At 41.6% G+C, this 23,323-nt stretch overlaps 1 protein-coding gene across 1 annotated transcript in view; it reads right to left on the reverse strand.

The window, feature by feature from the left end:
• The window catches only part of LOC135216775 (m7GpppN-mRNA hydrolase-like), a gene marked incomplete in the record, with an annotated part of 310,615 nt that overhangs the window by 270,390 nt on the left and 16,902 nt on the right, over positions 1–23,323 (reverse strand).

Here is a 23,323-nt window from a genome sequence, read left to right on the forward strand (position 1 = left end):
ATAATTGCCTTAAAAGTAATTCTTGAATGTGAAGCCATTCCTTTAGGCGAGAAACATTTGTAATTTATGATTTGTTTGACTGAGGCCTAGGCTACTCTTCAGGCCGCCAGTAAATAATTGCCCTAACGCTTCACACTTTCCTTTGCCAAGAACTGAAAAGTTTAGGCCAAAAAGTAGTAAGGAGAGAAAGGTGCTTAATTGAGATGTGTGAGCAATTTGGAACAGGAGACATTCTTGACAGCTGAGATTCCAGCCCCCATACTTGCTTCAGCAGTACATACAGGCAGTACCCGTTTATCACTGATGCAGTTTATTATGCACTTTTCCTGTGGTTCCTTTCCTCGCCGCTCAGTGAAATTGCTGCTCTGATGGTCATAAACTATATGCATCTGATGTCATAAATATATGCCTATACGATCTAGATGGCTGGCCTCCTATCTTATTTACATGAAGAAGTGCACGAGACATTCAGAAGACTCTTCCATCTTGCTAGTATTGACTCAGTCAATCCATAGTCCTATTTAGGATGAGGATAGACTTCACTTTTATGGGCTTTTTCTATCCCTCAGGGAGTTGGTAATCCTATCTTTAAACTTATTCGACAATTCTAGCTCCTCCCGCTTGGGCAGTGCATGGACGAGCCTTCTAGGCACCCTTTCTTTAATCGAGAAAATAATTTCCTTAGGGGACTGCACACAAGACCCTTGCAGTTCCTTACCTAAAGGAAAACTGCCAGACTTTCTGTTCTCCATCACACCCAAGACAAAGGAGGACCTTCGGTGGTTGTTTTCCGAAGAATGGAGATTTCTTGTTGGGACTTATTGGCCTCAGACCACATCAATCTGGTTGGGGGCTCTCTTGGAGGTATGAAAGTTGCTGAGATATGGGTCTCAGGAGGAGAGGAAACTCCATATCAATGTAAAAGAGTTGAAGGCAGTTCACAAGCCCTTCAACATTATGCCTTGATGAACATGCCGACAAAACAGTTGCAGTCCTACTTAAGACAATACGACTGCCATGCGTACTAAGAACCAGGGAGGCTCCCACACACGCTCCCTGTGCGAAGCGTCCAGGACCTTCTCCCCGTTGAATGCACCTGAATCCACATGAACTGATCCTCAGGTGTGCACTGACCTGTAGGAATGGTGGGGAAGGCTTGTTGGACTTGTTTGTATGTCAAGAATGAACGCGTCTGCCCGTAGTGCTTGCCAGTTGCCAGACCAATCGAGCATGGAGGGCAACGATGCACTGGTCAGGACTTGGAACGAAGCAGGAAGTTTATGCCTTTGTTCCACCATTCATTATGGGGAGGGAGTCATAACAAGTTTTGTTCAACAAAAAAACATGACAGTGACCATTTTGGTGCAGAAGAGTGGTTTCTGGACCCCCTTTAAGCTTGTAGTCGATTTCCAAGCCTCTCTTCCTCAGAAATAAAGTCTTTCTCAAATAACCCCAAGTCCATCGATTTTCATCAAGGCTTATCTACCTGCGCTCGACAGGTTCAGACTGTCATGAAAGCTTGTCAGAGCAAAGATTTTCAGATCGGCTTTCAGAAGCTGGTGCCAAAGAAATGGCATACGTATCTTTTTCAAAAATTTCTTTTAGCCCAATTAGCAGATTTTTTACTTTTTCTGAGACTACTCGGGTTTAGCAACTCTACAATTAGAGTTTACAGATCATGTGTTAAATTTAGTATTTTAGACATATGGGCTGTATCTAGTAGCAAATTTGTATAATTGCTGGTGTGGTAAATATCTTTTGACACCTTTGAACAGATACAATAGACTGAAGTTTGCGTGTGAACTTATATGTTTTTTTTTCATTGTGGCTATCAGTTCCTTTTGGCCGCTGCATTCATTGTCCCTCAAGGAGTTACCGAAGAAACCCCTTTTTCTGGTTCATTGACCACTGCAGAGGATTAGAGAGTTGTCAGCCCGAGACAAGCAAGTGGGTTTGTACAGGTAGATGCAGTCTGAGAGTTCACGGATGGGTGCCTTAGCAATGAATGAAACTCCCTCTAATCCTTGGCCTTGTTCCATCACTATCCAAGAGTTGGATCTCTTAGACCTACAGACCGGAGAAGTGCTATGCCCGTTTAGGACATTAAACCACTATCTTGAGAGAAAAGATCAAGGTTCCCTCTCATAACCTCTGTGTTCTTCAAGACCCATCACATCCTCTGTCCAAGAGGCCCTAGCTTTCTTCTAAGGAAGTACTAATCTTGGACGGCCTCACTTAGTATTCAGAGAAGGACTTACCTATTACGTATTAAGGTTAAAGCCCGATGAGGTAGGGCTGTCTCTACGTTGTTGACTTAAACGCAATTTTGTCCCACTGACTCGGCAATCGTTTCAGTCGAACGGTTTGGGAAGTTTCAATCAGGTGTTTGCCCCCTTTACTTTACATGATATTTGTGGCACTTTAATGAGACTGCAGTACATTAGGTGTGTTTTTCCATTGCTAGCTGGTATTCAGGGAATGAAGGATAGGAGTATACCTTCTATTTTATCTATCTCCTCACCTTGTTCAGGTTGTTTTGGGAAGCCCGGGATACTATGTACCAGGATAACCTTCCATCTATTTTTAATAGCGGACAATATTTTTACCCTTATGGACGGAATACCCTCATATGAATAGCAATATCAGGTTTTGGGGCGGTGACGGATTCACTCATGTGAGGCATAAATGTTACATTATTTGATGCTATAAATTTATATAATATTATATATATATATATATATATAATATATAATATATAATGTGTGTTGTGTGTGTGTGTGGTGTGTGGTGTGTGTATGTATGGTATAATGTGTATATAATATATATATATATATATAGTATATATATATATATATAGATTATATATATAGATATATATATGTGTGTGTGTGTGTATATATATCTATATATATAACTTAATATATATATATATATATATATATGTATATATATGTATTATATATATGTTTATATATAATTAATTATGATATATATAATATATAGATATATATATATATATATAATATATATATATATATATATAGATATATATATATATATATATATATATATATATATATTTATATATATATATATATATATATATATAATATAATATATATATTTATATTATATATATATATATATATATATATATATATATTATATATATATATTTTTATATATATATATATAATATATATATATATCTATTTATATAGATATAATATATATTATATATATATATATATATATATTATTATTATATATATATATAAATAAGTTATATATGTATATAGGGGATTTTGAACGAAGGCAAAAATCTATTTCTGGGCTCAGTTCGTGGTCGCTACGTGAAATAATCCTTAATTCATTATTTCTAGGTAAATGATACTAACATATACCAGAGAAAAAAAAATAAATTCAGGAGGATGTCAGTATAACTGACTTCGCTCACCCTACATAAAAGAGGGTGTCGTTATGGTATCTGGGGCGAGTGAAACACTACACGAACCTCTTGCCATTTATAATTCTCACTACCCAAAACCCGCCTCCTGGAGAGCCGATCCACAGTCGGGGACCGCAACTTACTACTATACGCTAACGCACCACGGCTGACTGCCGCGCTTCTGGGTCATCCTTGTCGTTAGGATGCCAATTCGTGGGCTGCAGGGCGGGACATCGAGGTGGTTTCACTGGCGACACGAACCTCGCCCAGAAATAGATTTTTTCCCTTCGTCAAAATCCCTTTTCTGGGCTCAGTTCGTGTCTCTAACGTGAATAGATAGTACCAGAGAAATAGCACAAGATGTAAAGAAAGTAGGAAGGTCTCAATGACACCTAAGAAATAAAGTAACAAATATAATGTATTGAGAACTTACAAGTTTATCCTAAGACGAAGTAACTAAAGTACATAAACAGCTTATAGTTTAACTTAAAATTAAACTTATACTAGTACTGGATAACTAAACTAGTTATGAGTCACGAGTTTACATGGGAAACTTACTCACTAATTTATAATTTATATTAAAATTGTTTACATTAATATGTTACGACCCTTTGGCCGTCTACAGGTTCTTTATATTTCAATAATCACCAGCGTACGTAGGCAGTAAGAAAGTACACAGGGTATTAGGAATGTGCACAACACCAGGATACAAAATTAACAAATATTTAATTACAAAAATACACTTTAACACTAAATAATCCTTGTGAGGAAACTTAACATTAATATACAAAATCCAAGGAGCAAATAACAGCTCACAGGAACTTCCTAATACTGGAGAGCTAACCCTAGACAAAGTAAAGAATATAATATGCCCAAGGCTCAAATAATAATAACCGGGCCCAATAAAAAACCACTAGCCTATCAAATATAAGAAAGAAGGAAGACCACAGAAAATGCAGTTAGGAAGAAACCTTAATCTCCATACCTAACCGTGGCAGTTCTAATCTTAAAACTAATTCAAATAACATTTGTGAGGGCAAAAATACCAAATATCGACCACATCAATATAACATGCACTATATATTACAAATAAGATTAATATTTGATTACGTCCGATAAGCGCGTACAACGAAGTGGCACAGGAGTTTATGAGGTTGTTTCACCGCCCGGCAGCTAAACAGGGGAGCTCACGAATTGTCCCAGGTAGCCCCAGGGTCGAGATAATTCCGAGGGACAACACAGGATAGATCACCTCTTACCTGGCAATTGCCTCCCTACGAGCCTCCTCACTCACGAGCCCTTACGCTCTCCCTGGACAAGCAGCTGAAGACGGACAGGACAGGGTTGGCGTACGCCTCCTAACGTGGCTGGACGGCGACGACACGTCTTCCCGCAAATCCTCCGGCTGGAATCAGAGTACAGGCGTCCGCAAGACGATAACCTGCGCTATCACAGCCGTGTCAATCTCCACAATGCACATACGCCGTAGATGGCTCAGCACATCTACGGAAAACCACTTCCAAGGAGGTCCGGTCGGGTATTCGTCGCAAAGCGTGAGATAATCTCCGGAAGGCTTGCCAACAAAAGAGTCGTCGTCCAGAAGCGTATACAGGCCCGAACTATTTTCGGCCGGCAGTCCACTCACATCACTACAGTCCATTCCAACTCGAAAAACAAACAAAAACAATCGTTAACACAGATAGTTAGGTAACTTCACGCACAAGAGGATGAATCACTGAGCAAAAACACTGAACGTTCGTTTAACGTAAATAACATTACGGCTGCTGACTAATATATAGAACACTTAAACTAGTTACAAGGCTGATTTAAGAAAATAACACATCAATAAATTACGTTTTAATTTTGACAAACCTTCCTTCCCCCTCAAAAAAAAAAAAATTTTCAAATAGAATACCATTTTTTTTAGTACCACAATCATATTACATACTAGAAGATAACCATATAGACAACTTAATCTAAAACATCCTGCAAGGAAAAAAAAATATTAGAACTTAATCTAAAATATCCTGCAAGGGAAACATAAGGTGTAACGAAAACTTCGGGAACATAATGAAACAACTTAAGACAAAGCCCGATCCATACTCATTTTAAACATGATTAAAATTGACTACCTTACAATATAATTTTCAATACAAAACCCCAAGGAGAAATGAGAAGGGCGAGGTGAGAAGATGAAATAAACCAGCTTACTCCTAAAAGGGCATCAGGAATACAGTTATCACACCCTTAACATGCTTAATACTTAAAGAAACTCCTGCCGCTGAGAGCCCAACGCAGAATCCTCTGGTTAGAACCTTTCATTTCTGTCGATGAACACAAAGGGTTTGGTCCGTCCAAAATTTCCTTACGGAAAGGAAAAATTAGTAACATATGGTTTGAAATGAAAGTACGAATTAAAGCTAGTGCCTCCTTCTCTCGATGGTAGAATACCTTCTCTCAGCATCCAGCAACTTACGACTAAAGTAGGATTCTGCGCCACTTCACCATCTTCATGTCTTTGAAAAAGTACTCCACCTCTACCCACATCACTGGTCTCTACAGCCCAATAACGGTTTCCTGAAAGTCAGGAACATTAGAATGGGGTTTAGACATCAGACAGTTTTCCAGTTAAAAAAGATTCCTCACATTGAGAGACCCATACAAACTTTTGTCCCTCTGCAATAGTTGAGTAAAAGGGGCTGAGCAATGTCAGAGAAAGTTCCGGATGATCTCCTATAATAACCAACATACCTAAAATTCTCCGGACCCCGCTAACATTTGCGCGGCTTTGCCATTTAATAGAGCCTCGGTTATCTTGTTTAGGAGTAACCCGAACCCAAACCAACCTCGTGCACCTAGAATAACACACCGTTTGCTTTAACCAAATTCCACCTTTACTCAACTTTACAACAAGACCAGCGCTCTCAAGGCCTCAAATACTTCTTTAACACTCACCAAATGGAGGTCCGCCAGTCTTACTGTGAATAACCACATTCAATCTATAAATTTCTTGTAACCCTCCAGACCACATATTAACTCATTCATCAACCGCTGGAAGGTCCAACGCTGCATTTTGTCATCCCAAAGGTCATTACCTTACATTCGTAAAGCCCAAAGGGCTTAACAAAAGCGGAAATCTCACGAGCTCGATCCGATAGGGAACCTGCCAATACCCCTTTAAAAGATCCAATTTATGTTATAAACTTAGCAGGTCCTATCCGATCAAGACAGTCTCGATACGAGGCAAAGGGAAAGAGTCATTCTTTGTATTAGCATTGACTTGCGGTAGTCCACACAACAGCGAAACTGCCCGTCATGTTTTTTTAACAGTACATAGGTGAGCTCCAAGGACTTACCGAAGGTCTAATTAAATGCATGCTCAACATAATACTTGATCTCCTCTCGCAATATCATCGTTTTTCTCCTGGATTTAATCGATAAGGACTTGTTTGACTGGGGAAGGCCACTGCCCACATATCGAACAATCGTGTTTGGACAAAGGTCGTTCTAACCTGAGAGGCCTGAAATAAGTTCTGAAAAAGAAGATATTAATTTTATTCATGCCATCCTTCTGAATACCCTCCGATGCTCCAAACCCTTTTCTAAAGTTTCCAAATTTTGCATATTAAAGCTGTAAGAGCATCTGAAGATACCTGGCAAAAACAAGTCGGCTGGTTCTTCTAACGTGGGTTCTAACAGCTAGAGACACACTGGCTCATGTACTATTAGGCTAGGTGTCAAGTCTACCAACTGTGTAAGTTTCATCTATTAATGTGGAATATCGACACTTACGTTTGGTCGCCGGAGCTTCCACTTCATAATTGACATCAGAACAATTTCCCGAAGTAACCTTCCAAGGCCCCTTTATACCTAGGTTTCCAGAAAATTGTCAGAGTCTGTACTCAAAACCAAAACAAGCTCACCAGGCTCAAACGACGTGCCTTACTCTTCTTATCATAATTTTCTTTCATTGAGAGCTGAGACAACACCAAATAATCCTGGGCAAATTTCAGGCACTGATAATCTACTTCTCAGGTCTCAACGACTCACCCACATTCACTACTTTCTATGCTAACCTCTAGCACTCATGGAAAATTTCTAGAGACCACGTACCCTTATGTCCAAAAATTCAACGTCAAATGGAGCTAACAACCTGTGGAAGAATTTGGAGATGATTACGTATAGTCAAGAGAGGCAAAGGAAACCTTTATCCAATCCTCGCCTTGCTCATAACAGTACTTGTTTTAGAATAGACTTAAGGGTTTTGGTGGAACCTTTCCACGACGCCCTTACTCTCTGGTGGATAAGGTCACTGGTAATGTGCTGAATGGCCAGTTCAGCACATTTACCTTTAAATACCTTTGCCCCGTGAAATTAGTGCCGACAGATCTGTTTTGAATTTACGAGGCACCCATACCTGAAAAAAGTCTATTAGCTTATTTCAACCTACTTTGGATGTAATTTCTTCATAGGAAAGCTTCAGAAACCTAGTGCTCCTGTCCATTTAGTCAAAAGATAAGTTAATCCCGAAAGTTAGGTTCGGGGCAAAGCCAACCACATCAACAACTAAACTCGCAAAGGATCCCCAATTGGCAGGAATTGGATGCAAGGGCTTTAGGAATAGTTTATTAGGTTTACACCTCACTTGCATGTTTCACAACTTCCTACAAATTTTCTTCACCGAGATTTCAATCTGGACACCAAAAATACTTTGCCAATCTACTTGGGTTTTGCAAACTCCAAATACCATAAAAAGGAATCTCATGAGGCTAACTAAGGACATCTTCTGATATTTTGAGTACCACATCTGTTCTCCCATAGTTTTGGTTCAGGCCGTGATCCACAGGACGACTAACTTCGTATCAACAAACCTCTAATCACAACAGAACCTTGTTTTAGTTAAATCATCGTACCTCCTAATTCATATTGAATTCAGCCCTTCTGAACTCAATAAAGCTTACACGGTCACAGTCTGATTAATATTTTATTCATAAAACTACTTACTACTACTACCTTACATACCCGGGTCTCTCTACCTCTACCTCTAAACTACTAAAATTTAAATTATCCTCATTCTGTAAGGCGAGCAGCCTTTTTGCAGAAGCTTCGAGTTGTAATTGCCTACAGGACTTGCAGTTACGGACACTATTGGGAATAATTCCTAACCTCGGGCATCAACATATCATTTCCCAAAATGCCGTCACTACCAAGGGAGGGGAGCTTTTATACTACTGCGATTCTGTCCACCTTGTTGATACCCTGGAGAATGCCTCTACCTCCACCAAAGGTGCAGAAACCACTGATCAGGGGAACCCACCCAGGACCACATAATTTCCAGAATGCTCACCAACATCTTCAAACTTAGACAACACCACTGATCGAGCAGACCCAGTGTCCCTTAAGAAGTTCACTCTTACTTATACTCTGTAGCGTATATATATGCATAACGTTGACAAAACTGCCAGGCAAGTTATTATTTGGTTTGCTCTAATTATATCTTATAATAGTCACAATAGTGAGAGCTAGCTGGTGACTTTGGTTTTATTTTTACGTCTTTCCACTCCCCTAAACATAACCACTTCCTTCAGTTCCTGGGAACACTCAACTTCAGCTTAGGGGTAGTAGGGGCATTAAATCAAAGATATGGGGACATTGTTGTTACCTCCCTTCCGTTCCGCTGGAGATACCTCCTCCGGGCAGGACACCGAGCTTGAAAGTGACCCTGCTCGTGGCACCAAAAACAAGTTCCCCTAAGCTCTACCAACATTACTAGAACTTTGATTACTCTGGGAAAACACCCGTGTGTTCCTTCCACTCGGGTTATTTCCCTGGCTAGCTTCAACCTTTGTTTTAAAGGGTTATTGGATCTCCAATTATTATTGTTTGGCCTGGCAGGCTGGGATTTAACGACTGATGAGCTAAAACTACTACTACCTACACGGTGTGTTAACAAACAAACTCATCAGCTATTTGAGCAGCTTTACTTAAACTATATGCTTTTACCTCCTCTAGGTGAATTCTAAGTTCCTTACTACAAGTTTTCTTAAACTCCTCAAGTAGCATCAGCTCCCTCAAGGAGGAGAAGGAGACCACCTGGCGACTCTTTACCCAGTCGTCAAACTGCTCCTCCTTAAGACGGGCATACTCTACATACGACATAGTATCGGGCTTCATAGAATTCCTAAATTTCAGGCGATAAGCCTCAGGGACCAAGTCATACGCCTTGAGAATCAACGCCTTAACTTTATAGTAATCTCTGGCTACACTCTCTTCCAAAGCATTATATTGGCGAATGGCCTTACCTACTAACCTGCATTGAATTAATACAGTCCACATCTCAGTGGGCCAAGACAACCTAGTGGCCACCCGCTCAAAAGCCTTAAAGAACTCAGGCACGTTACCCTCATCAAACACAGGCACCAACTTTAATGCCGCACTCATGTTAAACCTATCGGAAGAAGGACCGGTGGGAGTACTGTTAAAGTCAGGGTTAGCGCGTAACCTAGCCAAGTCTAAGTTAATTCTAGCCATTTCCAACTCATGGCGCCTCGCCCTCTCATTCTCCTCGAATTGTAACCTTCAATAACTCTATTCGTTTACAAAATTAGGCTAAGGTTCTCATTTTCAGGATTCGTCACAGTTGCAATGCTCTGGCTCTACATCAACAAAGGGATTATTAGAGACTCTAGTTTTTACAGTTAAATTACCTGGACCAGTATAAATAACACCAGTACGAGGGTGGTCCTCAAATAGTGATAGCCCAGGATTAACACTAACCTCATCAACAGAATTCTCATCATCAGAACTTCCACTAATCATATCCCTAGCCAAATCCTCACCCTCGGCTATACCACGAGCCACCATCGCCTTAACAGACAACAACAACTGAGCCTTAGTGTCTGTGGGTCTAAAAGAAATATTTAACCAACGAGCACAACTCCTCAAATGCTCTTTACTTAATATAGCAAGATATTTGATACAGTCAGCAGACCCCAAAAATTCGGCTGGGTCAAAAACAAAGTCTTCCATAGTGAATTACCAACAAGGGGGGAAAGTAAGGCAAGCAACAAAATCAAATCAAATATTGTAACCTATCCCAGAGTTGCTCCACAAACCCAAACTCTGTGCACACCTGCGTACGATCCTGTCACGGTCGCCAAATTGTTACGACCCCTTTGGCCGTAATACAGGTTCTTTATATTTCAATAATCACAGCGATCGTAGGCAGTAAGAAAGTACACAGGGTATGAGGAATGTGGACACAAACACCAGAACAAAATTAACAATATTTAATTACAAAATACACTTAACACTAAATAAGCCTTGTGAGGAAACTTAACATTAAATATACAAAATACAAGGAGCAAATAACAGCTCACAAGGACTCCTAATACTGAAAGCTAACCCTAACAAAGTAAAGAATATAATATGCCAAAGGCTCAAATAATAATAACACGGGCCCAATAATAAAACCACTAGCCTACAAATATAAGAAAAGAAGGAGGAGACCAGAGAAAATGAAGTTAGGAAAACCTTAAATCTCCTACCTAACCGTGGCAGTTCTAAACTTAAAACTAATTCAAATAAACATTTTGAGGGGCAAAAATAACCAAAAACGGACCACCCATATAACATGCATATATATATACAAATAAGATTAATATTTGATTACGCCGATCCTCGCGTACAACGAAGTGCACAGGAGTTCATGGAGGTTGTTTCTACCTCCCGGCAGCTAAACAGGGGAGCTCACGAATTGTCCAGGTAGACCCAGGGGTCGAGATAATTTCCGAGGGACAACACAGGATAATCACCTCTTACCTGGCAATTGCCTCCCTACGAGCCTCCTCACGAGCCCTTAGCTCTCCTGGACAAGCAGCTGAAGACGGACAGGACAGTGGTTGGCGTAACGCCTCCTACGTGGCGGGACAGCGACGACCACGTCTTCCGCCAAATCCTCCGGCGGGAATCAGGAGTACAGGCGTCGCAAGTGACGATAACCTGCGCTATCACAGCCGTGATCAATCTCCACAATGCACATACGCCGTAGATGGCTCAGCACATCTACGGAAAACCACTTCCAAGGGAGGTCCGTCGGAGTATTCCTCGAAAAAGGCGTGAGATAAATCTCCGGAAGGCTGCCAACAAAAGAGCGTACGTCCAGAAGCTTATACAGGCCCGAACTATTTTCGGCCGGCCTCCACTCACAGCACTACAGTTCCATTCCAACTCGAAAACAAAATAAAAACAATCGTTAACACGATAGTTAGGTAATTCACAACAAGAGGAGGAATCACTGAGCAAAAACACTGAACGTTACGTTAACGTAAAAACAATACAGCTGCTGAACTAAATATAAGAGAACACTTAAAACTAAGTTACAAGGCTGATTTAAGAAAATAAACAATCAATAAATTACGTTAATTTGACAGCTACCCTAGCATAAAAATAAGGGGAGCAACACCAATCAGAATCATCATATTTACAATAAAGTTGTGGGTGTCCCTAGCAAAAAAATAAGGGACACACCACTATAAGCATTATCATGAGCAGCTAAGGCAAAAGGACCATATAGATCATAATGGTAGGTTAGGTGAAATATTAGTTGAGGCAGGTAGAAAGGAGATCTGGATCTTCAACTACAACTACTGTGCAATGTCAGGAGAAACTATGTTTCCCGCTGCCACTGCCAAAAATTTTAAAGATTCCAAGGACTTTAGATAATGACGCTTGAAAACTGTCGGCGATTTCCAGCCAGTATACTTTTTTAAATCGTCAAAGTTCATATGCTGGAAGTAATTAATAGAGGTGGCTACTGCCCTGATGTCATGGGCTTTTGGGGATGATTCAGGGTTTGCTTGTTTAATGAAATAAAGGATCTGCTGCCTAATACCCTTTACTGAGATAGTGCCACCTTTTTCCCTCATAAAGAGGGGGCCTGAGGATCTAGAGGATGTCCTAGACAGAAAGGCTCGTGAGGTCATCAATGGACAAAGAGAAGGGTCTTGAGGAAGAGGGATGATTTTCCAAGGGGCCCATCTCATCAAAGGATCCTCATTTTTTGCCAGAAAACTACGATCTGGGGAAAGTAGAACCCTCTCCTGAAGGGAGGAATTCTACATGTCCCGCATCTCTGGAAAGAGCCGACAGTTCTGATATTCTAGCTCCTGAGGCCAGACACAGCAAGAGTAGCGTCTTTCTTAGTAACATTATGAATGAGCAAGAAGTGTTGTCAGTGTCTGAGGCCAGTTTGTGGATAGTCAACGCCAGAGGAGGGTATTGAAGAGGAACTGACTTGGATAGGTTCTTTGTCTCCGCCCACCCATGGACGGAGATGATTGCGAAGGATTTGCGGGATTACTGACAACTTGTCTCGAGATTTGACATTTGCTCTTGAGCGCCAAACTCGATTTATGTTTTTCAGCCTTGCTTTTAACAGAACATCTGTTACTGATGCAAACTGGAGTAAACCTAGGATCCTTTCCTGGTTTCTCCTTGATGCCTGTTTGTTCTTGAGGAATTGCCTTACTGACTTGGCTATTTCTTTCCTTTTGACCGCAGGAATTGACAGATTGTGGGAGGTCAAGTCCCAATGAATGCCGAGCCATTGAAAACGAGACTCCGGTGTGAGTCTGAACTTTGTCCTGTTTATTTGGAACCCTAGGTGTTCCAGAAATTGAATTACCTTGTCTGTGGCTCTGAGGCATTCCTTGACGGTTGACGCCCAAATCAGCCAATCGTCGAGGTACGCTACTACCATTATCCCTTGTGATCTCAGTTGTTGTACCACTACTTCCGCTATTTTCGTGAATACCCTGGGGGCTACGTTCAGCCCGAAGGGCATCACTTTGAAAGATAATGCCTGGTCTCCCAGCCTGAAGCCTAGGTATGAGCGAAAGTGTCTCGCGATTGGGATATGATGTATGCGTCTGTAAGATCGATAGAGGTGGTGACGGCCCCACGGGGAAGTAAGGTCCGCACCTGCGAGATGGTCAGCATTTTGAACTTGTCGCAACGAATGAATAAGTTTAGCCGGGACAAGTCTAAGATTATTCTTCTTTTTGATGAGCCTTTCTTTGGCACGCTGAATAAGCGTCCTTGAAACTTTAAATGCTTGACTCTCAACACTACCCCTTTCTGAAGGAGCTCCTCTGCGTAATCTGCCAATTCCTTTGATGGTAGCTGAAGGAATGACTTGGGTGGAGGGGGACCTTTGATCCAACTCCATCCTAGCCCTTTGGACACAATGCTCTGTGCCCATTTGCTGAACCCCCACCTGTGGCGGAAGAGGAACAGTCTCCCTCCTACCTGGGAGCTCTCACTGCTGTTGTACGGGATGAGCTCCGCGTCCTCCACGGAAGTGCTTGCCTCTGTTGGTAGCTCTTCCTGCACCTCACTGCCAAAAGGAACCTCTAGCCCTGCTTCCCCTAGCGAACCTGTTGAAGGTTTGGAAAGCTTGGCTTTCAAACACTGGGTTGAAGGCCGGGGAAACAGCGTAAGAGGTCGAGGGCTGACCTTGTGGAGACAACAGGAGAATAGGCTGACTTTGTCCCTTTGCTGCTGCCGGTTGTCCTGGTTGAGAAACTGGAACAGCTTGTACAAAGTGTTGCTGTTGCTGCTTCTTGTAGGGTGGGAACCTCTTCGTTTTCTTTAACTTCTTGTTAGAAGAGGAAGGGTTCTCAGGTTTCCGCTTATTAGAGAGACCCCAACGAGCTCTGAGGCTTTGGTTAAGCCTCGTCGCCTCGTGCTGAACTTCGTTAACCACTGACTCCGGAAAGTGGTCTGCCCCCCAGATATTAGAGGAAAGTAACTTATTTGGCTCGTGTCGAATTGTTGCTTCCTGAAGGACATGCTTCCGGCAGTTCCTTCTTGCCAACGCAAACTCGTACAGGTCAGCTTGTACAGTTTGCGTCTGTGACTTGGCTAGGAGCTTAAATAAAGGCTCCGTACCATAAGTCAGAGCAGCTACTTCCATCATAACCAGGGAGTTCAGTGTCCTGCCTAGCCTGGTTCTCGCCTCAAACTCTGCTTGAATGAGGTTATCTGGCAACCTGGGTAACCTCTCACCGAACTGTTCCATGGCACAGTCCAGTTTGAGTTTACCTACCGTAAAAGTGGCCGGTAGGTTTTCCCACAGATCACAAATGCAGTTAAGAGTGGAGACGTAGGGTCCGATTCCCTGATCTGAGGAAGGGGTTCATCCTTCATATCAGCCTGCAAGGTAATTTCAGCTATCTTGGTCGTAAAGGGGAGTGGTGCCTCCTCCTCTGTGGCAAAGATAGTGAAGGGACTCTTGAATGCCTGGAGTCTGGTATTGGTACAATCCCAATCCTCCAGGCAATGTACCCATTCCCTCTGAGCCTGATCCCGGCTATACAAGACTGTCTCTTTGAGAATTTTGTCCTCTCTATTTAAGGCTGTCTCCATCAGCCTAGCATAACTCATGAAAGGAGGCTGTAAGCCAGCTGGATGGAACTCGAAGTCCTCGATCCTTCGAGTTCCATAGTCCGGGATGGAGATCATACCATCCTTGTAGGGTGCATAGGCTGCTACCCTCCAAGGATTGTTCATAGAGAAGGAGGGAAGGGTGTTATAGTCCGGCAACTGGGCCAGTCCAGCTCCTACTACCGGGGGGTCGGCCTGAGGTGCTTGGTTCAGACCTGCTAGCCGATTCTCCTGGTCGGACATCTGTTCAGAAAGGTTCTGAATCGATTGTCCAGACTGGTTTAGCGAGGTGGAGATTTGGGTGAACATTTGTTCGAATCTTGTACTCATAGATCCAACCAAATCTCCTACCTGCTGCATGACCCTTGCCGTAAATGCAGCAGGATCGAAGGGACCAGTTGAACTGGCCCCGACAGGGGTCACCGGAGGAGTTCCCGTAGCGGGAGAGGGTACTGGCTCGGCGAAAGCACGGGCTTTCTCCTTAGAGGATTTACCTCTCGACCCTTTCGAATGCGAAGAAGAGGAGGACTTCGCCTTCTCTGCTCCGGGATGGTTAGCTGGAGACTTCCGAGAAGATGAAGACGACGACGTCTTCTGAAGGGTCTTCTGTTCTCTTTGCCCCTTTACTTTGGGGACTACAGAGGCAGCTGGCGTGATAGTAGGGATCTCAGATCCCGTGAAGCCTTGAAAGGAAGAGGATGAAGGGACAGGCGAAGAAGATCCAGAAGCACCCAAGGGAAGCCCTTGGGCGCCTAACAAACCTACCTCAACTAACAAATCATCCGCACCTACCACCTTTGGCTCTATATTGAGGTCCAGAGTTGCTACATCCGCCGTTATGTCTTGGCCTCCTCCTTCGATTAGGGCTTGTTCCACCTGTTGTTGGATGTTCGCGATTGTCGGAGCTGCCACAGTGGGGTCCACGTACCCCATCGACTTCCCGCCTGGGAAGATCAGGACAGCCAACTTCTTATCTAACATGTAAGGCTGTCCCTTCGGCGCGTTCTTGCCGAAGCCTCCCACCTAGGCCCGTAGGGTAGCCGACGCGACTTCCTTAACGGCGGCAGCCTGGAAAAGAGGGTCATTGTAATCCTTACAACGAAGCCCCGAGGACGGATCATTAACAATGATATATATGACCATATAGTAAGTTAATATTAAAATGTGACAGTATATGCCATGTAAAGAACGAACCCCACACCGGTATATACTTACTCCGTCCAAAAACTGGCTCACCAAGTCGTAACAGATGGTACAAGCCTCGTGATGCCAGACGGTCAGCTCATTGTGGCGAGTAGCACAAGGAGCGTGAGTCCTACAGACCTCATGTCCGCAGGGGTCCTGGAGGACGGCGTTGCACCCCGCCTCCTGACAGTTAGTAGCCTGTAAGTGGAAAGATACATAAGTATCAACGTCATACACTCACAGGGCTACTGTGATACTCCGTTGCATGCCGGAGTAGCCTAAAATTATTGGACATAATCCACCCCTAATCTCCGTGTGGAAGAAGGTCTATGACCTAATAACTGGTTGGAAAACTCCGGTGTACACCGGAGAGGAGAGTATGATTCAACCAGATGCTTTTATACACCCATAATGAGTTTCAAGGAGTAGTACACCACGCCGGAGAACGAGAGAGGATTACCCATACTTAAACTAGAATTAAGTTAAATAGTATATTTGTGGAGCGTGCAGCTCCGCCGTAAAACACCTCCGACATCTAGAGAAGCGCTCGGATAGCAAGCAAGCGCTCCGCCGGATGACGAAGGGACTACGTGAATTAGGGAAAGCATGTAGGACCAATGGATATCTCTCCCCCTCTGGTGGCTGGCAGAGCCAGCCACCCCCCCGACAACCGAAGGTACACCCGGATAGCTAGCAGGTGCTCCGTCAGCAAGCGAAGGGGTAAATAACAAGAGGGGGGGGGGAGACCCAAGGAATGCCGGAGAAGAACCGAAGCAACCAGAGGGGGGGTGGCCAACCCCCACCCCTGACCACGCCGGAGCTCCCCCAGAGCCCGAGGAGAGAACATGCGGCCCGCCAGTGCTCCCAGCTGTCCCAAACTCCCGTGACCCCCTTACTGGGGGGAGGGGGGAGAGGTACTCGGATGGTTGCCATAGCGACCGAAAGCGAGCCAGGACAGACCCCCCCCCCCCCCCCCCCCCCCTTTCCGCTCGGGAGGGGGGAAGGGGACTGGGACTAGGGCGACCAGAGGCACCACGTGATCGCATGTGGACCAAGAGGTGATAATGCAACAAAACAGACTAGGCCGAGCAACCACGTGAGCCTGAGGGACCAAGGGGCGATAATACAACAAAACTGAGCAGTTAGACCAAGATCTAATGCCACAAAACCGCCAAGTCTAAACTGGTCGCCCTAAATGCTAACCCTACGCAGTAAATAAAATTAATAAATAAAAATTTTTACATCGTCAAGAGAGAGAGGGAAAACACGAGTGAGAGAGAGAGAGATGTCCAGGAGAAGTAGGCTAGTTCCCCGAAGGAAACAAGCCAACTACTCGGAAGCTAGCCTTACCCGACACGTAAATGGAGGGCAATAGCCAGGATCTGGACTAGAAGAAATAAAATAATCACTAGCGCCTACACACCTAAACAAAGAGACATGCATGCATGAACGTAAATCTAAGGTATAGGCTATGAATTCCCTAAAATGCGATGTAAAAGATAATGGGAACTAGTGTAGCACGTGATAAGACCCATGAAAGGTAAATTCTGTGATAGATGTCACGGTATAGAGGACCGAGAAATCTAACCGAACACGAGGCGGGCCGTTGGCCGCCATGCGCCAGACCAGGTGACCGTTTCAGACCTAAAAATTGGTAAATAAGGGTCCCTGGCTGAAAAAACTAAATTAAAACCTTTCGGGGTACTTAACTTAGCTGCGGCGATTGCTGCAAGTTCCATGGTTGAAGTAAATCCAACGATAAAAGCACAAAGGCACAGAGGAAAAGGGGGCACATGCTACCTAGTTCGCTAACGAAAAAGGATGACCACCAGAGGCGCGGCAGTCAGCGTGGTGCGTAGCGTAGTAGTAGTAGTAGTTGCGGTCCCCGACTGTGGATCGGCTCCCTCAGGAGGGGGATTTTGGTGTAGGAGAATTCTAAATGGCAAGAGGTTCGTGGTAGTGGTCTCACTCGCCCCAGATACCATAACGACACCCTCTTTTATTTAGGGTGAGCGAGTCAGTTATACTGACATTCTCCTGAATTTATTTTTTTTCTCTGGTATATGTTAGTATCATTTACCTAGAAATAATGAATTTAAGGATTATTTCACGTAGTGACACGAAACTGAGCCCAGAAATATGATTAATATATATCTATATATATATCTATATATATATATATATATATATATATATATACTATATATATATATATATATATATATATATATATATATATATATAATATATATATATATATACACAGTGGTCCCCCCGTATTCGCAGGGGATGCGTACCAGACACACACACACACACACACACCCCGCCGCGAATTTTTAAGTTAGAATCCGCAAATGTTTGGAACCCCTATAAAAATGCTAAAAACAGCCTATTTTGTTAGTTAAAACTTACGAAAAACCACTAAAAATTTTCTATACTTGTTTTTTTTAATAGTTTTATCACAAAAAGTGCATTTTTATGATGAAATTGATAACAAAAACCAGGAATGTGTGGATATTTCTCATAGAAAAATATTGCGAATGCACGAATTTTCCGCGAATAATGCAGGGAAACGTTCCCGAGAGAAATCCGCGAATGTGTGAGTCTGCGAATCCGGTAGAACGCGAATACGGGGGGTCCACTGTGTGTATATATATATATATATATATATATTATATATATATATATATATATATATATATATATATGTATATATATACAGGTAGTGCTCGAGTTATGATAATCCGTTTTACGATAATCCGATGTTACGATGGGTTAGCAATTAATACTAGAAAAAAAAAAAACAAAAGTTGATAATGCGTATTTTTAAATTTCGCGCACAGCGAGCGCTGGCAGCAGCATACTACGCTGTATGATATGTTGGCCCGAGAGCGAGAGGCTGGCGTAGGTACAGCGGCAATGAGTTCGACCTCACTTGCGCTCGTTTTGAACCAAGTAAGATTAGGTCAGTGTTCGTTTGTGATTTTTGTGAGTTTTTGTTTTTTTTCAAGTACCGTAAATTCAAAACAAAAAAACTATGTCTGCCAAACAACCAAATAGGTGTCCTGCTGGTAGTGCAAAAAAGAAGAGCAATCCATCACTTTGGAGCAGAAACTGAAGATAATAAACCAGCGTGAAGCGGGAAAGGCAGTCATGGTTATCGCACGAGACGAACGTTTATCGCAATCGACGGTAATATCCCCACCCTCCTCAAGGACAAGAAACGCGTAATGGATGCTGTAAAGGCATCTGCTTCAGTTCATTCAATGGTTATATCAAAGAAGAGGATAGGGCCTTTGGAAGAAATGGAGCAGTTACTGGTCACGTGGAATGAGGATCAAATACAAAAGCATATGCCGCTCACCCTCTTAACCATTCAGACAAAGGCACGCATGCTTTTTGAAGAACTGAAGAAGAATTATGATGATAACCACAACAAAAGTTTTGCAGCAAGTGCTGGATGGTTTCGTCGTTTCAAGAACCGCCATAATTTTCACAGTGTGAAAATTAGCGGTGAAGCAGCAAGCGCTGATGCCGACGGAGCCGCTAAATTTAAGGATGTTTTACACAAGATCGTCGTTAATGAACGGTTTACTTGCCAGAGCAAATCTTTAATGTTGACGAACGGGACTTTATTGGAAACATATGCCACAACCGGTCCCCTACATCCACAAAGAAGCAACGGCGATGCCCGGGTCGGGTTTAAGGCAATACAAGGATCGATTGACTCTTCTGCTTGGGGGAAATGTGGCTGGGTATAAAACTTAAGCCCTTTATGATTTATCACTCAGAAAATCCAAGGGCTTTAAAAAGCATCGACAAGCATACACTTCCTGTGCATTACCGTCATAATAAAAAAGCTTGGATGACTGCAATATTGTTTCCGAAGGACTGGGTTACGTTCGTAATTGCTTCATTCCGGAAGTGAAAGATCATTGTACAAAAAAATAACATCCCCTTCAAAATTCTTCTGATTCTTGACAATGCTCCTGGCCACCCTCAGCACATCGGAGATATTAACGAGAATGTAAAAGTTGTGTTTCTGCCACCAAACACAACTTCTCTCATACAACCCATAGATCAGGGTGCTGTGGCTACGTTAAAGGCGTATTATCTTCGGAACACGTTTGGGCAGGCTGTTCAGGCTACGGATAACGAGGAGAAAGATCTCAGAACTTTCTGGAAAGAATTGAGTGTTCTTAACTCCATTATGAACATAGGAAGGGCGTGGAAGGAGGTAAAGAAAGAGTGTATGAATGGGGTCTGGAAAAATCTGCTGAAAGTGTATGTGAACTCGTTTAAAGGTTTCAATCAGAATGAAGAAGAAGTGGAAATCAATAAAAAGATCTTGATACTTGGGAAAAGTTTAGATTTAGAAATTGACGAGAATGATATCCAAGAACTTATAGATGTGCAAGATGTAGAGCTAATGGCAGAGGATTTAATTGCACTTGCAGAAGAGAAAAAAAAAGCAGAAGAGGAAGAAGAAATAAAAGAGCCAGATGTGAACTTTACGACTAAAAAACTGGCAGAGGCGTTTGTTAATTGATCAAGGACTGAAACTTTAAAGTGAAATAGGATAGAGGAACGAGGAACAAAAAAAAAGGACGGTTTGACCCAAAGTTCAGAGGGCTCATCACGACAGTGTTGCATGTTACCGATTAATTTATAAAGAACGAAAAAAACGTACTGTGCAACCTACAATGGATTTTTTCTTCAAGAGAACGACTCCAGTGCATTCAGCTTCCCCCAGCCCTACCCCCTCACTTGAGACTCGATCTTCTACGTCTCGGAACAGTTGTTTCCTCGAGACACCTGAACTAACAGAAGAAGAAATTCTATCTGAGGAAGAGCGAATTGATGATCCTGCTGCTTTATCATCATCCTCCTCTTCCGATCTTTAGTTATAGTAGCCATGAACAGCCTGACACCAATCACGTATGCCGACAACGGACCGAATCTTGGTGAGTACCCTTTACGCTACAGTCTGATCCTTGTTCTTATTATTAAATTTCTTTTTATACTTAATTAAAAAGTCAATCTGCATTGAAACACCCGAATTAGCTGATATTAATAATTACTATACCATATATGTATAGGTATACTGTAGTAGTGTAGGCTATCTTCCCATATTATATGTGTCACTCTATAGCCTAGCCTATATGGTACTGATTAACTTAGTGAAGGCTAGGCTATATCCGAGATACGATTTTCTAAACCTACCCCCGATGGGTTTTTGGAACCTAACCCCACGTAAGTAGGAGAATACCTGTATATATATATATATATATATATATATATATATATATATATATATATATATATATATATATATATATATATATATATATATAGCTCTATATAATATACATATATATATAATATTTATATATATCTATATAGCTCTATATATATATATATATATATATATATATATATATATATATATATAGTTATATATATACTATATATATATATATATATATATATATATATATATATGATAGTATATATAGTTTATATATATATATATATATATATATATATATATTATATGTATATGTATATATATATATACTATATGTATATATATAATTAATATATATATACATACAGGCAGTCCCCGGGTTACGACGGTTCCGGCTTACGACGTTCCGAGGTTACAACGCTTTTTCTTAAATATTCAATGGAAAAATCTGTCCTGGGTTACGAAGCTTGTTCCGAGGTTACGACGCTGACGCTTCCGACGCTCCGAGTTAACGACACTTTTAAAAAATGCATACTATGATAAAAATCCTTTATAGTTTAGCACAGTATATTAATAAAAATAAGTTTCTGGTTAGATTACAACAAAAATTTTGAGGTTATGATGATTTTCGACACTTTTTATGTCGTATTTTTCTATGTTTTTTAGTGACGCCTCATATGAGGAACTAGTTTCCGAGCAAATGAATACATACTAGCTTGCGGTGCGCAAAGTTTACATATAACAGTCCAAAAGTGCAAATAATGAAAAAAATCATTGCTTTTTTTCCAGTAATAATAACAAAACAAAGTTTCTGGTTAGATTACAACGCAAATTCCAAGTATCCAAAGAGAGACATTATCCAGTAATTTGATCAGAGAGAGAGAGAGAGAGAGAGAGAGAGAGAGAGAGAGAGAGAGAGAGAGAGAGAGAGAGAGAGAGAGGCGTCTTCCGACGCTCCAAGTTAAGGACAGAGAAGTGTTCGTTTCGTTAAACGGCCTCTGACTCATGCCAGTAAATGTTTTGTTGATACTAATAATATAAGCCTATTTAAAGATACGTTTACTTTAATTAGTCTATATGATACGTAAATAGTAATCAACTGTTCTTGTAGCCCTCAAGATTTGGCAAAATCGAAGTATCCAAAGAGAGACATTATCCAGTACACTGGAACCTTGACATACAAATTTAATTTGTTCCGTTACCATCGTCGTATATCAAAACAGTTGTATCTCAAAGCATTTTTTCCCATTTAAAATAATGTAATATGTATTAATCCGTTCTAGCGCTATGAAACCACACCTAAACACAGGTAAATTACATATAATATACACAATTTATACACAAATAAATGAGAAATAACACACATAATGATAAAATAACATAGCAATGTGATAAATGATAATAAATATTAATAAAATCAATTAAAAAAAAGAAAGGAATTTTACTTACCACAACGAAAGGTGACGTGAGGCCATTAGGGGGAGGAGGTAGGGAAGGGTGGCAGGGAACGATTTGTTCTCTTTTTATTTACGTATGTACACTAATAACTGCGTAATAAAACGACAAATGAAATAACATTGCTAAACTAATTTTATTTATTTTTTTAATCAGTTCGTAGTTTAGAAATAATGGTGATGCCTTTGGAAGGTTTTTATAGCTTCCTTCTGCTTGATGATCGTGGATATTGTAGAAGGATTTCGACCATACTCGTTTGCCAAATCGACGATACAACGCCACGTTCATGCTTTGCTTATAATTTCATGTTTTGCTTCCATCGAAATCATTTTCTTGGGTTTTTTCTTATCACCTGCTTTGTCTTTAGCTTTGAGACCCATGGTTAATAATAAAATAGACAAAATAACACGAAAAATAGGCGCAAATACAACGAACTAAACAACGACGTGTTAACATGCAGCACCAACAAACAAACAGACTGAACGCCATTTATCGGTCGCCTATACAACTAACACTCATCGCAAAATCGTATCTCAAATATT

The sequence above is a fragment of the Macrobrachium nipponense genome, chromosome 6 (genome assembly GCF_015104395.2).
Source record: "Macrobrachium nipponense isolate FS-2020 chromosome 6, ASM1510439v2, whole genome shotgun sequence".
Lineage (NCBI taxonomy): Eukaryota > Metazoa > Arthropoda > Malacostraca > Decapoda > Palaemonidae > Macrobrachium > Macrobrachium nipponense.